Here is a 17885-nt window from a genome sequence, read left to right as displayed (position 1 = left end):
AGATGTTGTGAAACTTGAAAGGGTTCAGAAAAGATTTACAAGGATATTGCCAGCATTGGAGGATCTGAGCTAAGGGGGAGGCTGAACAGGCTGGGGTTGTTTTCCCTGGAACGTCGGAAGCTGAGACCTTGTAGAGGTTTATTAAAATCATGAGGGGCATGGTTAGAATAAATAAGACAGTCTTTTCTCTAGGGTGGGAGAGTCCAGAACTAGAGGACATAGGTTTAGGGTGAGAGGGGAAAGATAAAAAAAGAGACCTGAGGGGCAATGCTTTCACACAGAGGGTGGTCCATGTATGGAACGAGCTTCCAGAGGAAGTGGCGGAGGCTGGAACAATTACAACTTTTAAAAGGCATCTGGATGGGTATATGAATAGGAAGGGTTTGGAGAGCTTCGGGCTGTGTGCTGGCAGGTGGGACGAGCTTGCCTTGGGACGAGTTGGACCAAGGAGTCTATTTCCATGCTATACATCTCTATGACTGTAATAGTAGCAACCCACTTGTTATGAATGAATGTTCAGTACTTCGCCTGCCCCTCCACCGCACACATGTCTGTATTTTTCAGTTTGGTGTCAATAGTTCCCCCTCTGAATCTCCCAGTTTCTTATTGCTCAGCTTCAGAAATGTTAGTGATTGATTCGTAGTGAGAGCGGAAACAAGATCATGAGCACCAGAATTTGAGAGGCCAGCATTTGTCGGGCTTGGGTTTAAAGATGGAGAGAGGGGGGACAAATGGACAAATGAAATTCAAGTGAAGCAGATGTAAAATTTGACATGGGCACTCTGATAGAAATAAAGGTGTTTATTTTGGAAAGGAGAACAAAAGATCAGTATTATTTAAATAGGGAAAAGCTGCAGAAAGCTGCAACACAAAAACTGAGGGGAACCTGTGCAGGAAATACAAAGCTAGCAGACAGGGTGCAGTAGATAATGCTAATGGAATGTTTCTTACGTTCCTGACAAAGCTAAGGTTTAGTTATGATACATAGAGAGGAAAAATGTATGATCTGTGTCAGTTGAGAGTGGTTTACTGATCTCTGAAAACAAACAGGCATATGGTGGAGGGTGTATTGATCTGTGTAGCTTGTGGCAACAGTCTTCTGTTCAAGTGTTGGGTACCTCTTTGTCTTGGTGTTTCTCCATTTTCCAGACATGCAACGAAGGAGCTGCTTGATGAGACTGCTCCTGGTCACCAAGCACTAATTTGACTGAGCAACAGTGCAGCGACAGCAAACTCCTTCCAAGTCTTCATGGTACATGACTTGGAGGGGATCTTGCAAATGGTTCCATGTATTTGATGCCTTTGTCCTTCACGATGATTGAGGTTTGGAAGGTGGTTAGCGGTTTGGAAGGTGCTGCCTAAGGATCCTTGATGAGTTGTTGTAGTGATTCTTGTCAATGACACACACTACTGCCACTCAGTGTTGGTTGTGAAGGGAGTGGATTTTGAAGGTGGTGGATAGGATGTAACATGCGATTCTGATTTGACCTGTTACATAGCAATCTTTTCCAGTGTTGCTCATCCAGGCATCGTATTCCTGATTTGTGGCTTGTAGATGGTTGATGCTTTCTACACCTAATCTGTCTATCCCTTCAAGAATGTTGTAACTTTCAAAGAACATTGTTTATTCTTCTAATCTCCAGAGAAAACATGCCCAGTCTCCTCAATTGCTAATTGATAGGACAGTCCCACCAACCCAGCAATCAGTTTACTGAAAAGCCCTATAATTCCCTCTGAAGTAAATAGGCCAGAGGACCAGAAGTGTGCACAATACTCCAAGCAAGGTCTCACCTCTATAAAGAAAATTCAAAAGCTAACAGAGGATTTCCCTTCTGAATTGCTTTCTGCGCCGACATGTTAATGTTCAGTACCTTGTGAACAGGAGTATTTTGGTCCTTCTGTACCTCAATATTTTCAAGCTTTTACCATTCAAGAAATGCTCTTCACTGCTGTACGTGACTCTTTGTAGAAGAGAAAAAGATAGTATGAAGCCAAGTCTTAACTCCTGTGAGATTATAAAACTGACTTCATAGTCACTGACATGAACACACTATCTCTCCAAAATCTTGGAATCATGCAACATGGAAACAACAGATCCTTTATACCAACCAATCCAACCAGGTTTCCCAAACTAAACTAGTCCGATTTGTCTGCATTTGGTTTATATCCCTCTGAACTTTTCCGGTTCACGTACCTGTCCAGATAGCTTCCTCTGGCTGTTCATTTTGCATACAAACCACCCTCTGTGGAAAACGTTGCCCCAAACGTTCCACCTCCTCACCCCCTAACCTCTAGGTTTCTGCTCAAAACACTACCCAAGGCTTCACCTTGAACTGATTAATTCCTGCCCTTGTTGTACAAAAATGCAATAAACTCCATCTGCCACTTCTCAGCCTATTTTCCCAATTGATCAAGATTCCTTTCTAATCTCAGCTAACCTCCTTGGCTATTGACCATACTAACAAAGAGATCGATGTAAGGAAGGGGCTGAGCGCTATTTCTGAAGCACTAGTATGGACAGTAGTATCAACAGGACAAGGAAATGGTGATGGGGTGGGGAGCATGATAGGTATCGGAGTCTGTGAGCTTATACATGCAATTGACAAGGAGGCAATTGTCTGAAATGGAATTGGAGAAAGTGAAGACAGGAGAAATGGACCACAGAAGCTCCACTGAAAAAAGGGCATTTGTGGAAACTGAAAACTGGTCAATGAAGTTACTCAATATCGAGCTAATTGAAGGGGATGTCATCAAGACAGTAATGAAAGTACTGGCTGTAGCCAGGTAGCTGAGTAAATCAAGTCCAAATAGGGCTCTGGGACCCACAAGAGATAGTTGAAGGAAGTTGAAAGAGATAAGGGTTGATGGGTCCTTCTCAGGGAAGATCCCAAGCACTGATAATTTTATTCAGTTCCTTTTTAACTGAGCTTTACACCAGTTAGAGTAATTCAACATGGACAACAATGTGAGTGAACTTTACACAAACACACAAAACTAACCCTCAGTCTGACTGCACCCCTTCATCAGTGTTGACTAGCCCTTGAACTGACTATCTCCTGACTCACTGACTAATTTTGACTTACCTCAGGAGTCTGCCACCCTCTCCAACCACCACCCTCTTAACCTGCCACTCTAGCTACTTACCTCACCCACATGCCCACCTTGGCCTTTTGTGAATTCACTCACAAGATGTGGGCATTTATTGTCCATCCCTATTTGCCCTCAGGAAGTTAGTACTGTTCTGCCTTTTTGAACTGTTGCAGTCCATTCAATCACTCACTCACTCGCTGATTCAGTCATTCATTCAGAGAGAGAGACACACACACACACGCCAATATGAGTTGTCTTCTGCTTCCCTTGAGCCTGCAGCATATCAACAAGGGATGCTAGACTTCTCACTTCTAAGAACACACCAAGAAATACCAAATAACATCTGAGAATGGAAACATTTGAGCAGTTGGCTCTCCATTGATTGTTGCTTTGCAGAAGATCCAAGTATTTAATAAATGCCAAAAGAGGTCATTTGCAAAAGAAGCAAAGGTGAAGTAAGGTAAAATTTCTTCACTTAGCAAATAGCTGATGTATGGATTGTCTATCTGGGAATGTGGTGGAGGCAGGTTCAATCAAGACATTTGATGATCATTTGGCTAGAAATGATGTGCAATGATATGGGGGGAGAAAAGCAGGCGATTAACACTAGTAATGATGCTCATAGAGAAGGCAGTGCTGGCACAATGGGCCAAATGGTCTCTTCCTGCACTTGTGCACTTCTGTGATTCTGAGTGAAATCAGACTTCACAACAGCATAAGACCAGTGATAGTGAATTGACAGCCAGTCCAATTTGTTCTTGTTTCTCTGTTCCATTGGCTTGGGAAAGTGAAATTCCATTCAAAGTGAAATTGGGTGAGGTATATTTCCAGTGATGGGTCCTTAGTCAAATCTCATTGTTACTTGCCATTTATAAATTGCAGTAGAACCTTCCAATTTGTCCTGTTGAATTGTATTTTTACATCAAAGAAGCGCTGATTTGACTTTTTCATGTTTCCTATAATATTTGAGACACAGATTTTGCATACATTTTGGTTTGACTAAATATGTTTCTCGCTATTTTTGTTTAGTCTCCAGAGCAATGAACGGGAGATTCAGGAATAAAATTACATCTGGAAACCAAATTGCAAAATACAGGGACTGGAGCAAGTAGCAGAATGTGAGATGTTTATTATGACGAGATGTCTGACACTGCACACTTTTTATTAAGTGTACAAGTTTAAGCGTATCAGTAATGACATTAATACCAAACAGTGGAAGTGAAATTGGACAAGAGTGGAGAGGTAAAACAGATGGCATCATATTTGCCAGCTCTTGCAGGCCCACCCACTAATCAAACTCTGAATTGATTGAACCTAAAACCAGCTGCGAGTGGTACAGAAGAACTGGGCAATCTCATGTACTCTGTATCTGTACCAGTGAAAGGATTGTGTGTGACTGAGGAATACAAACTGTAAAACTGCAGGAAGTACCAGACTTTGTGGCATTGTGTTTGACATTGTCAGACAATGTACTGGATCGGTAACAATTAAAAAGCTCTGCACATTATTAATATCAATAATACTTTCTTTATCATACTCAGTGAGAATAATAAATACAGTACATTACCATTGTTATTCATAAAAATGGTGTCGTATTGGTATTGTTAAATATGGTTCACTCTTGTTAGAATTGATCGTACAAATATACTCCCATCAGTAACAGTGTTCTTTACACTGTAAATACTGTACATAGCTGTCCTTGTCCATACTGAAGTGTGCACAAGGTATATTTTCTGCTTTCCATTATTTCCCTTTGTTTGATCCAATTTCGAGCATGAATGATGTCAGTGTCCAAGGATCTGGGACCAAGGATCTTACTTCTGCTCTCACTGCACTTTAGTCAGTGATGGATCTGACCCAAAGGTGATGATAAATTGTCATTTGGGAATGAAAGAACTGCCTGTGGCTCTGGGGATTCCAAACTGTAAAATATAGATTCTGAGGTAATTAGGTCTGTTTCTGTGCTGTACAACTATGACTATTGATTTCATCGAGCTCCTTCCCTTCACCGGGAATAATGTGGTCTCTTACCCAAAGTATCCACAAATAATTTGCTAACTAATATCAAAGATGTTTTCTCACCCACATTGGAAGGATGAGAAAACCATAAACTCTCAGTCCGTGTTACCTCCCCCACAGTTTATATCCGAACATTAACAGTGTTTTTGATTTTAATACCGTCACGGGAAGGATTTTGGTTTGAAGCAAACCTTCAGAGTCCAGTGCAGCCGAAATCCCAGGGAAGACGAACCAACGGCCGTCGCGCGGGACCCGGTTTGAAATGTTACGCATGCGCAAGGCCCATCCCTCCCTCGCGCAGTGTCGGTTAAACGGCGGCGCTCGAAACTCCGAAGGGCGGGACTTAACTCAGCTGCCTGCTCCGATTGGGTAAGGGATCTGTCAATCGCATGGTGCCGGCCAATAGGGCTTGCGGTCCCGCTCGGGTGCCGCCCCTTGGAGGTGAATCCCTGGAGAGACTCGGCAGCTTCTGTGCGATTATAGCAAAGGGAACGGTTCCCGCCCGTTCACCCTTCGTCACAACCCACAGCAGGTCGGAAAAACAACAACTCTTCTTCATTAACTTATTGTGCAGACAATCAAAGATTTCACTGTCTTGGAAAATCTCCCGGGACATTTATTTTTGTGAGTGTTCCGAGTAAGTGTCCTCCTTGAGAACTGGGAATGTGATCTTCCAACGTGAAGGACAGGGATGTTATTCAGTAATGGGGTGGGGGGCAGCGGGTTATGGGGATGGGGAAAGGAAAGTTGGGTTGAGAATGAGCAGATCAACCGTGGTCTGAGTGAAAGGTGGAGCAGACTTTGGGAGGGAATCACTTCCTTCTGCTGTTCCATCTTATGGCGATCCCTGATCCATTGGGACAAGAACCTTCCACACTCAGTCCCCTCAATGTGACCGTTCACCTGTTTGGTCTAACACCATTTCATATCGTGGCTGGTGGATCAGAGGGTCAGCGTGCCCCAGGTGAGGGGAGAGGTTGAGAATCCTTCATGGTGTGAGAAACAGAACTCACTCATACATCAGCCTGAGACAAAGCCTTGGAAACAAGAACCATTTATTACGGCCTTGCAAGTACCAGACGCCTCTGCAATCAAGCAAAAATGCGCATGAAAACAAAGCACGTAAGCATTCTTATTCAGTTTGCAAGTTGCGGAATCACGCCTCCTTTTTCGCATCCTATCGTAAGCCAATTACCTCACTTGTTTTTTTGTCTCTCTAGTTATTTTTTTATCTGGCCATCCTGCTGTCCTTGTATGTCTGCATTCTTTGTTCCTTGTTTGTTACAGCTTATTCTTTTATCCAGTTTCTCTTATCAAACTACAAGCTTTATTGTGAAATGCCCCTACTGCTTCTTTTGTGGTCAACTACACCACTTTAAATTATTTCTTAGTTTAAAACTATTTCTTAAACAAAAACCTCTACATTCGTTAAAATCTTAGCCTTAAGAATCCCATGACCGTTTGTGTAATATTCCCCTTCCCCTCCCCCCACAACACCCCCTCCCCCACCTGCAGTAACGACATTTCTAATCTCCCACAATTTCCCCTTTTCTTTTTTTTAAACTGTTGTTTCTGCACTTATTAAGTCTCCTTTAATCCATTTTCTTATGTTCTGCCCTCTTACGCCTTTTGGCGATGAGGTTCACAATCTTACATTTTACATTTGTGCTGTTCGTCCCTCGAACTCTAGAAGCATTCTTTGACTTTCTCTTTGTTGCATATCACCTGCTGATTGTAAAAGCATCTGATGATTTATTTGGGTTCCTTCCCCAAGGGATGTCATCAGTTAGCTCATTACCCATTTTAGGACATTGAACCCTACCACCAGACCCACTAATATCTATAATCCATAGGTAGCCAGATTGACTAACCACCTTCCCCAACCAGTCAATCCTCCATTCCCATCCTTTTTTTGTTCAGGTACAGATTACCGGCCTCCCTTATCTTGGCGATTTTGTCTCGCACATGCTTGGAGATATCAGTAATGTTAGAGGAGACCTCCGGTATGTACATACAACATTCCTCTCCAATTAGTGCACAGGTACCACCCTTCTCTGCTAGAACAAAATCCAGAGCCATCCTGTTCTGAAGGGTCGTTAGCCTAGTGGCAATCATTTCGGTCGTTATGGCTGCTACTTGGGATTGGGTTTCAGCCAATGCATCAGCAGTATTGTTGGCCAACTCTTCCAGGGAAGCCGCCAACTTTTGTATTTCTACTCCTGCTCGAGCGGTCCCATACACAGGTATCAAAGTCCAGAGGAGGCGATCTCCTTTGGTTACTTTCCGGGTTGCTCGCCTTCCTCCCTGTTTATTCCGAGGTACTTTTGGGGCTCTCTTTAATAGCCACAAGTGGGGAATTATATAGGCGAGGTAGCAGCAGCCACTCCAGCCTTTCTGGCTTTGAGGCAGTGTTTGATCAACATCATGACATGCATGCATTCGTATACATTCGGTCACGCGAATGTATTTTTCCCCGGGAATAAATGGATCGGCCTTCAGGCCGCATACCCAATATGTTCCATTTAACATTCGGGGAATGGTCATGGCAGTGGCCTGGCTGGTGTAGATTCAAGATGATTTTCCTAATCGGAAGGGTGCGGTATCATTCTGATTACAGAAACAAGTGGTATTTACTGCTCCTTTCAATGGGGAAACTCTAAGGCCATCGATAGCACCCAGAGTTTTGGGGCTGGTCGAGGGAACCATCCCGCAAAGTTATAATTACCCCATTCAAATCTCCAAGTTGTATCATTTGAGCCCGAGTCAAGTTGTTGTACATTGTACACTTCTTCTTTGGTAAGTGGTATTACCGTGAGAGGAATTCCGGATTCCCCATGGTGTGGGATCTCCGCACATACCCAACATTCCCCTCTCCCCACAACACCCCCTCCCCCACCTGCAGAAACTACATTTCTAATCTCCCACAGTGGTAACCCACACTGATGGCATCACTCTCCATTGCAAACTAACTCTCCATTCAACTGAGCTCACCAACCTCACTTCAGGGGGCACACCATGCACAACACAATTATAGCCAGTCTTCACTTCAATAGGAACCATGAGCAAGGCCATTTGGCCTGCTCGAGCCAGAAGGGAGGCCACGGGAAGCCAGTGAAGGAAATAGTCTCTCCATGTGTCCTTCCCAAACTGCGCTGGAGGAGAGAGCACATCGGGCCCACTATTTGCTTCCCTGTGACTGGCCTGCTCCACCTTGCAGTGAGAGACTAAGGGGAGCTTCAAGGGGATTTCACTTCTCACACAGAGCCTGGAACTCTAATCCAGAAAGGCTGATTCACTCTGAAACTCTCAGAAGAGTGGAGCACTCTTCAGATCAGTCCTGTCTAGTCATAGACTCCAGTGTTTCGGCCAAGAGCTGGAAGATTACACTGAGAACATACGACCATCCAAAATAGGAATAGAAGAGGCCATTCAGCGTCTCGAGCCTGCTCTGCCATTGAATAGGATCATGACTGATTCAATATTTGAATTGGGATCTGAAACTCTGACAAATACAGCGATAGCGCGAATTAAATTATTCTGCCATGAGCAATTGTCAGATAAGAGCTTTCTCCTTGTCCTTCATTAACACCAGGCGAAATCAATTGTGGGTTTCAGGCTGTCTCTGGGATTTATACCACAAGGGACAAGCTCTGGGAAAGGGTGAGTTAAAGGGGCAAAAAGATAGCAAAGGGGCTAACCCCACGGATTTCACTGACTCCCTCTGTCTTTACTTCCACGTTCCCAGCTGTCTCTCCCACGTCTTTCCTTCAATCTCCCTCTCCTCATCCTTCACATCTCCATCCTGTTCACATTCCCCTGCGAATTCCCTTCTTACATTTCTCTGCTTGTTTGTCACCCCACCATTTTTTTCAGGAATGCTTAATCGTTCAATTTTTCCAAAACCAATATCTTTGTTCATCTCTCTCTCAGCTCTGTAGAATCTTGCTGTTCTTGTTTGTCGACCATTTTAACTGCATTGCAGTGGTACAAGCACTCTCTCAGCTCTACCTCTCTGTTTTTGCAAATGTCTCTCTGTCTCTATCCTATGCCTGTCCCTGGGATTTCTCTCCATCTTCCCTACTTTCTTTCTTTTCCTGGGTTTTCCATCCCTCTATCCCCACTTTCTTCCCATACCTGCTGACATTCTGTTTCATCCCGAAGGATTTCACTCTCTATCTTGCGATCTCCATCTACCTTTCTCTATCCTTCCATCGTTTTCTCCTTGCATTTTAGATTAAATTCCATTCTCTACAGTGTGGGAATAGACCCCTCGGCCCAACAAGTCATCACCAACCCCGAAGAGTAACCCACCCAAACCCATTTCCCTCTAACTAATGCATCAAACACTATGGGTAATTTAGCATGGCCAATTCACCTGACCTGCCCATCTTTGGATTGTAGGAAGAAAGCCATGCAGACACTGGGAGAATGTGCAAACTCCACACAGACTGAGGCTAGAATCTAACCTGGGTCTCTCGCACTGTGAGGCAGCTGTGCTAACCACTGAGCCACCATGCTGCCCTCGCTTTTTTTCCTCCATGAGCCCTCTGCTCTGTCCCAGTGACTGGGGAGGCAGCATTGGGAAATCTTGGACTCATTGACACAGGGTACTATACAGTTATAGAGTCATTGAGATGTACAGCACGGAAACAGACCCTTTGGTCCAATTCATCCATGCCGTCCAGATATCCAAACCTCATCTAGTCCCATTTGACAGTACTGGCCCATATCCCACTAAACCCTTCCTATTCATATACCCATTTAGATGCCTTTTAAATGTACCAGTTTTCACTACTTTCTCTGGCAGCTCATTCCATACATGTGCAATCGTATGCATGAAAAAGTCACCCCTTATGTCCCTTTTATATCTTTTCCGCTCTCACTCTAAACCTATGCTCACTAGTTCTGGGCTCCCTAGATAGAAGACTTTCTCTATTTATCGTATCCATGCCCCTCATGATTTCATAAACTTCTGAGGTCACCTCTCAGCCTCTGATGCCCCAGAGAAAACATCGCCAGTCTATTCAGCCTCTCCCGCTAGCTCAAATCCATGGCAAAATCCTTGTTCATCTTTTCTGAACCCTTTCAAGTTTCACAACATCCTTCCGACAGGAAGGAGACCAGAATTACACATGATATTTGAAAAGTGGCCTAATCAATGTCCTGTTCAGCTGTAACATGACCTCCCAATTCCTATACTCAATACTAACTAATAAAAGGAAAGCATTCTTCACTATCCTATCTACCTGTAACTCTACTTTCAAGGAACTATGAACCTGCATTCCAAGGTCTCTTTGTTCAACAACACTCCCTAGGTCCTTAAAATTAAGTGTATAAGTCTTGCTATGATTTGCTTTTCCAAAATGCAGCACCTCACATTTATGTAAATTAAACTCCTTTTGCCAGCACTCAACCCATTGGCCCATTTGAACATGATCCTGTTGTACTCTTGAGTTTTCCTTCTTCGCTGTCCATTACACCTCCAATTTTTGTTTCATTTGTAAACTTACTAACTGTCCCCCTTCCTATGTTTACATACAAACAATTTATTAAAAATGACAAAAAGTAGTGGACCCAGTACGATCCATGTGGCATTCCACTAGTTACAGGTCTCCAGTCTGAAAAGCAATCCTCCACCAACAACCTCTTTCTTCTACCTTCGAGCCAGTTCTGTATTGAAATGATTAGTTCTCATTGTATTCCATGAGATCTAACCTTGCTCACCAGCCTCCCATGGGGAGCCTGTTGAGCGCCTTACAGAAGTGCATATAGATCATGTCCACCGCTCTGTCCTCATCAATCCTCTTTGTTACTTCAATAAACTCTATCTAGTTCATGAGACATGATTTCCAATGCACAAAGCCATGCCGACTATCCCTAATCAGTCTTTGCCTTTCCAAATGCATGTAAGTCCTTTCCCTCAGGACAACAACTTGCCCACCACTGATGTCAGTCACACAGGTCTATAGTTCCCTGGCTTTTCCTTACCACCTTGCTAAAAAAGTGGCACCGCGTTAGCCAACCTCCAATCTTCTGGTACCTCACGTGTCTCTATCGATTATACAAATATCTCAGCAAGGGGCCCAGCAATCACTTCCCTAGCTTTTCACAGAGTTCTGCGATTCACCTGATCAGGTCCTGGGATTTATCCAGTTTTATACATTTCAAGACATCCAGCACCTCCTCCTCTTTAATATGGGCAATTTTCAAGATGTCACCATCTATTCCCCACATTCTGTATCTTCCATGTCATTCTCCACAGTAAAAACTGATGCAAAATACAGGTGTAATATCTTCTGCCATCTCCTGCGGTTCCACACATAGGCTGCTTTGCTGATCTTTGAGGGGCCATATTATCTCCCCATTTACTCTTTTGCCCTTAATGTGTTTAGAAGAACCCTTTATCCTTCACACTATTTGCCAAAGCTATCTCATGTCCCCTTTTTGTCCTCCTGATTTCCTTCTTAAGTATACTCCTACTGCCTTTCTACTCTTCTAAGGATTCACCTGATTTCTCCTGTCTATCCCTGACATACGTTTCCTTCTTTTTCTTAACCAAAACATCAATTTCTCTCGTCCAGCATTCCCTACGTCTACCAGCTTTTCCTTTCACTCTAACAGGAATATACTTTATCTGGAACCTTGTTATCTCATTTTTGGCTTCCCATTTTCCAGCCATCCATTTACCTTGATTCAGTGGGATCCACCTTTCCCTCCAATCTCACCCAGGTTTTACACGCATTGTTATCCAACTGGGGCGGTGAAGAAGAAGGGGTACAAAGTAACTTTCTCTTTGAGAGTGTGCCCAGGATGGCTGCAGACGGGGATCTTGATTTGAATTAATTTGGTCAGTCAAATGGCCAGTTAGTCTCTGCACCACATCCTCCAGCTGAGGGGTGGTGAGTCTTCGAGGGGAAGGTGAGAGGGGGCAGTTACCATGCCCCTGAGTTCCTGAGGGGGAGAGTGGTCAGCAGGGATTGGGCTGAAGAAACTGAGTGGAGTGATACTCAATGGTGGCATTTGGGGGAGGGTGGGGGGGAGGTGAGAGGGAGGTGCTGTTGTAAGAGGGAGAGAGACGATTGGAAGAAGAGAACACAGAGTGTGAGACAGGGCTGAGGAGTGGTCTCCACAGGAAGAATACTCAATGGGGCCATTCTGTGGCAAATCCTGGGGAAATGGACAGGACCAGGATCATTTAATAAGGAGCCCAAAAGGACACCCATTGTGAGGTGAAGCTTCTGTAATTCTGGCACTGGGATCTTGCTGTGCATTAAACCAGTCAGTGCACACAGACTCATTTGCCTCTGGCCCCAGGGAATTTGGCTCAGCACAATATTTGTGGCAGTAAACCATTCACGGGGTGGGGGAGGCATACATAGTGAGGCAAATATTTGGGAGTGCAAAATATTTTGAGAAAAGGGCATAGATTTTGGGAGGGGAGAGAAAATTTGGGGCCAGATATTTTCGGCGATACAAGGAGTTGGGAGGTTATTTTGTGGCTGTATATGAAGTTGATTTGACTATTGCATGCAATTCTCATCTCTCTGCTATAGGAACGGATGTTGTGAAACATGAAAGGGTTCTTAAACGATATACAAGGATATTGCGAGGGTTGGAATGTTTGTGGTGTAGGCAGGAGGCTGAATAGGCTGGGGCAATTTTCCCTGGAGCATCAGAGGCTGATGGGTGACCTTATAATGGTTTAGAAAATCATGAGTGATTTTCTAAGGACAGGATGAATAACAAACGACTTTTCCCCAAGGCAGGGTAGTTCAAACTCGAGGACACAGGTTCAAGTTGCAATGAGAAAGATTTATAAGGAACCGAAGGGGCAGCTTTGTCATGCAGAGGATGGTGTGTGTATGGAACGAGCTACCAGAGGAAGTGATGGAGGCTGGTACAAATGACATTTAAAAGGCATCTGGATGGGAATATGAACAGGAAAGATTCGGAGGGACATAGGCCAAGTGCTGGCCAATAGGACAAGATTAATTTAGGATATCTGGTCGCCATGGGCAAGTTAGATCAAAGGGTCTGTTCCTGTGCTGTACAAATATGACTCTTTGACAAATATGGAGACATGCTGATACATTTCCTGGCAGAAGCAAACCTTAGGAGAGAATGCGTGAGAAACTATCGAGAGAGCTGGGAACAATGGAATAGTGAGCATTATCCCTTCAATCTGACCATGTCTTAACTCCTATTTGTGTCTGTTGGAGTTTTCCCTTACGCTGTCTCACTCAATTTCTGTCCCTCTTTCTTCCAGTCTCTTGTCCTCTCTCCCGCCCTGTCCATCGTTCTCTCCCTCTTTGTCTCTGTCCTCTCTCCCTCTCTCTCTATCTGTCTTTCTCTCTCTCCTTCTCTTTGTCTGTCCTTCTCTCTCTGACCCTCTTTCTCCATCCTCTCACTCTTTCTCTCTGTGTCATTTTCTCCCTGTCTGTCTTTTTCTCACACTCTCCCTTTCTCCCTCTCTCTTCTTTATCTGTGTGTATCTCCATATCAGTATCTCTGTGCAATTCTGTCTCTGTTGTTTTGGGACTGGATCCTGTTTGTTCTCACTTTTTCTCTGTCTGTCAACCTTGAGTTTAAAGTGAAAAAATGCCACCCTCTACTGGACACTCCACATCACTGCACAAACAGCAGATTTTGTTTGGGAGGAAATATCAAAGTCTGTGTTCTCATCCATTGAAAAATAAAAACTGAAAGTATTGCCGATGTTATAAATCAGAAGCAAAAAGAGAAGGTGCTGGAAAAGCTCAGCAGGTCTGGCCGCATTTGTGAAGAAAACTCAAGAGTTAACATTTCAGGTCTGGTGCACTCTATTTAATGTGTATAATCCTTTCCACATCCATCAAAGTTTTACCTGCACATCCACTAATATCATCTATTGTATCCGTTGCTCCCGATGCGGTCTCCTCTACATTGGGGAGACTGGGCGCCTCCTGGCGGAGCGCTTTAGGGAACATCTCCGAGACACCCGCACCAATCAACCAAATCGCCCAGTGGCTCAACATTTCAACTCCCCCTCCCACTCTGCCGAGGATATGGAGGTGCTGGGCCTCCTCCACCACCGCTCCCTCACCACCAGACGCCTGGAGGAAGAATGCCTCATCTTCCGCCTCGGAACACTTCAACCCCAGGACATCAATGTGGATTTCAACAGTTTCCTCATTTCCCCTTCCCCCACCTCATCCTAGCTTCTAACCTCCAGCAACTCGATCCCCTGACCTGTCCGGACTTGTCCGACCTGCCCAGCTCCTTTTCCACCTATCCACTCCACCCTCTCCTCCCTGACCTATCACCTTCATCTCCTTCCCCACTGACCTATTGCACTCTATGCCACCCCCACCCTCCTCTAGCTTATCTCTCCACGCTTCAGGCTCTCTGCCTTTATTCCTGATGAAGGGCTTTTGCCCGAAACGTCGATTTTGCCTGTCTTCGGATGCTGCCTGAATTGCTGTGCTCTTCCAGCACCACTGATCCAGAAATTAATGTGTATAATGTCAGGAATATTGTGCAAAGACAAATCATTTCCACATTGCAGAGGGAGCACAACATTTCTCCATATATGCATGTCCACAACAAGGGACCTCAAGCCCAATTGCAACCCTCTGTATACCAGCCTTGTGTCTATGTCTCCGTGTTTGTCTCTGAGTGTGTTTCTTTATTGTTTGTGCTGATTGTTTGGATGTGCTGTGACCTGCTGCTCTCCATCTCTGACTGAATCCTTGAGGGTTTTTACCCTGCAACACTCATGTGCAGTGGTGTGGGGCAGCCAGCAGAGGGCATATCACTTTCAACACAAGGGAGTTTTGTTGCACTATTTTCACTCTTCACCACATGACACGAAATTTCTGATAAGACTACATTGGAGTAGCAGCCCATTGGAATTGGGAAGTTTGATGCTGAAAAATAGGGAGCCCAGACACTTATTTATTCGGTAAGTGGGTGACGATAATTCCATGTAATCGGCTGCCACAATTTCTTAAGTTGAAACAGTTGATATGACTGTGACATTAGCATTACTGAGAAGTGAGACCATGTATTTAATAGTGAAACATTTTCTGATTAACTATTCTATTTAATTTCGTCAGAACACTCCAAAGAATTTGATTTTAAAGGAGACTTACGGAGGGTTCCAAGCTGAGAGGAATTATCCAGCAGGAAATTCCATTTCTTAAGCACAATCCAAAAGAATTGTCCATGAGGGGGAATCAACAGGTTCCCAAGCTAAACTCTCTCCTTGCACTGATATAAGGACTCTGTGTCAGGATGTGATGAAATATTCCATACTTGCCTGGATTAGTGCAGCTACGACAAACACTCGAATCTTGATACCAGCCTGTTTGATTGACACCACATCAACAAACATTCGTTCCTTCCAACACCGACTATCAATAGCAGTAGTGTACCATCTACATGATGCACTGCAGAGATTCACCCAAGTTCTTCAGTCAGCACCTTCCAAACCCACAACCATTTCCCTCTAGAAGGACAGGTGCAGCAGATACGTGGGAGCAAGTTTCCTTCCAACCCTCTCACCCTTTTGACTTGGAAATATATCATGTCGTCTTTTGTGTTGCTGCATCAAAATCCTGGAATTCCCTCCCTAACAATATTGTGGGTCTATGTACAGTACATGGGCTACAGCAGTTCAAGAAGGCAGCTCACTGCTACGTTCTCAAAAAGCAGCTAGTGATGGGTAATAAATGCTGGGCCCAGCCAGTGATACTGACATCCCACAAATGAATTTAAAAAAATAATAATTTCATCGTCTGGGAACAATGGCACCCTCCTGTGGGCTACACTGAGGTGTTTTATTTGTTCATAATGCAAGGAATTCATGGATTCAGTTATTTTACTGCATTTCTGATATTTGCTGCAGACCTCAACAATTATGTGTTTGTGCAACAACTTAGGTTTTGCAGCAAGAAACCAACTGCACTGAAGTCATATGGAATAGGCAGGTTATCGTCAAGATTAAATCCATGAATGACAAATCGTAAGAAACATAAAACGTTGATTAAACACAGGAAGACAGAGCTCTCAGATATGTTGAAGAGCAAAATCACAGACATCCTTCCGCTTTCTATCTCTGGATCCCTGCGATCCTCTCCTTGTTCTCACCTTTCAGCCTCTTCCAATCTTGAGTGGTCAGTAAAACATGTCTGTCTGTCAGAGCATTGCGCAACAGAATTAAAGCGAATTAAAGAGGTTAAAACTATATGAAGACAATCTAATGCCACCCACCAAGTCTCAGTAAAGTAGCTTGATTTTGTGTGGGGCAGGTAGGGTAAATCGAGAGGTTAGGGTTTGGAATGTGCTACCTGAGAGTGCAGCGAAAGCAGGGTGAATTAGAACATTACAGTGCAGTACAGGCCCTTCGGCCCTCGATGTTGCGCCGTCGTCATACTAATCTGAAGCCCATCCCGCCTACACTGTTCCATGTACGTCCATTTGCCTGTCCAATGACAACTTAAATGCACTTAAACTTGGTGAATCTACCACCATTGCAGGCAAAGCATTCCATACCCTTACTACTTTCTGAGTAAAGAAACTACCTCTGACATCTGTCTATACTTATCTCCCCTCACTTTAAAGTTATGTCCCCTCGTGCTTGCCGTCCCCATACTTGGAAAAAGGCTCTCCCTGTCCACCCTATCTAACCCTCTGATTATCTTGTATGTCTCTATTAAGTCACCTCTCAACCTTCTTCTCTCAGTATGTAGATTGTCCAACCAGAGGGGAGGCCATATTGGATTTGGTACTCGGTAATGAACCGGGACAAGTGGTAGGCTTGTTAGTGGGTGAACATTTTGGTGATGGTGACCACAATTCTGTGACTTTCACCTTGGTTATGGAGAGAGATAGGTGCGCACAACAAGGTAGATTTTATAATTGGGGGAAGGGAAATTACGATGCTGTAAGGCAGGATTTGAGGACCATACGTTGGGAGCATAGGCTGTCAGGGAAGGATGTGGTGGAAATGTGGAACTTTTTCAAAGAGCAGATACGACGTGTCCATGATATGTATGTACCTATCAGGCAGGAAAGAAATGGTCGTGTGAGGGAGCCTTGGTTGACGAGAGAGGTTGAATGTCTGGTAAAGAGGAAGAAGGAGGCTTACATAAGGTTGAGGAAACAGGATTCAGACAGAGCAGTGGAGGGATACAGGATAGCCAGAAGGGACCTGAAGAAAGGGATTAGGAGAGCTAAGAGAGGGCATGAAAAATCGTTGGCGGATAGGATCAAGGATAGCCCCAAGGCATTTTATGTGTATGTGAGAAACCTGAGAATGACGAGAACGAGGGTAGGTCCGATCAAGGACAGTAGTGGGAGACTGTGTATTGAGTCGGAAGAGATAGGAGAGGTCTTGAACAAGTACTTCTCTTCAGTATTTACGAACGGGAGGGACCGTATTGTAGAAGAGGAGAGTGTGAAATGGACTGGTAAGCTAGAAGAGATACCTATTAGGAAGGAAGATGTGTTGGACATTTGGAACAACTTGAGGATAGACAAGTCCCCCGGGCCTGACGGGATATATCCTAGGATTATGTGGGAAGCAAGAGAGGAAATTGCAGTACCGTTGGCAATGATCTTCTCGTCTTCACTGGCAACGGGGGTGGTACCAGGGGACTGGAGAGTAGCGAATGTTGTGCCCCTGTTCAAAAAAGGGAATAGGGATAACCCCGGGAATTACAGGCCTGTTAGTCTTACTTCTGTGGTAGGCAAAGTAATGGAAAGGGTACTGAGGGATAGGATTTATGAGTATCTGG

At 44.3% G+C, this 17885-nt stretch overlaps 1 pseudogene; it reads right to left on the bottom strand.

Moving 5' to 3' along the window:
* Window positions 1-6766: 6766 nt before the first annotated feature.
* Window positions 6767-7888, bottom strand: LOC148134745 (uncharacterized; annotated as a pseudogene).
* Window positions 7889-17885: the final 9997 nt, after the last annotated feature.

Source organism: Chiloscyllium plagiosum, unplaced genomic scaffold, assembly GCF_037043375.1.
Source record: "Chiloscyllium plagiosum isolate Xiang-an unplaced genomic scaffold, Cpla_swu_hap1 HiC_scaffold_52, whole genome shotgun sequence".
NCBI classification, from domain to species: domain Eukaryota; kingdom Metazoa; phylum Chordata; class Chondrichthyes; order Orectolobiformes; family Hemiscylliidae; genus Chiloscyllium; species Chiloscyllium plagiosum.
Note: the sequence above shows the minus strand (reverse complement) of the source record. Positions and strands in the feature narration are given on the sequence as shown.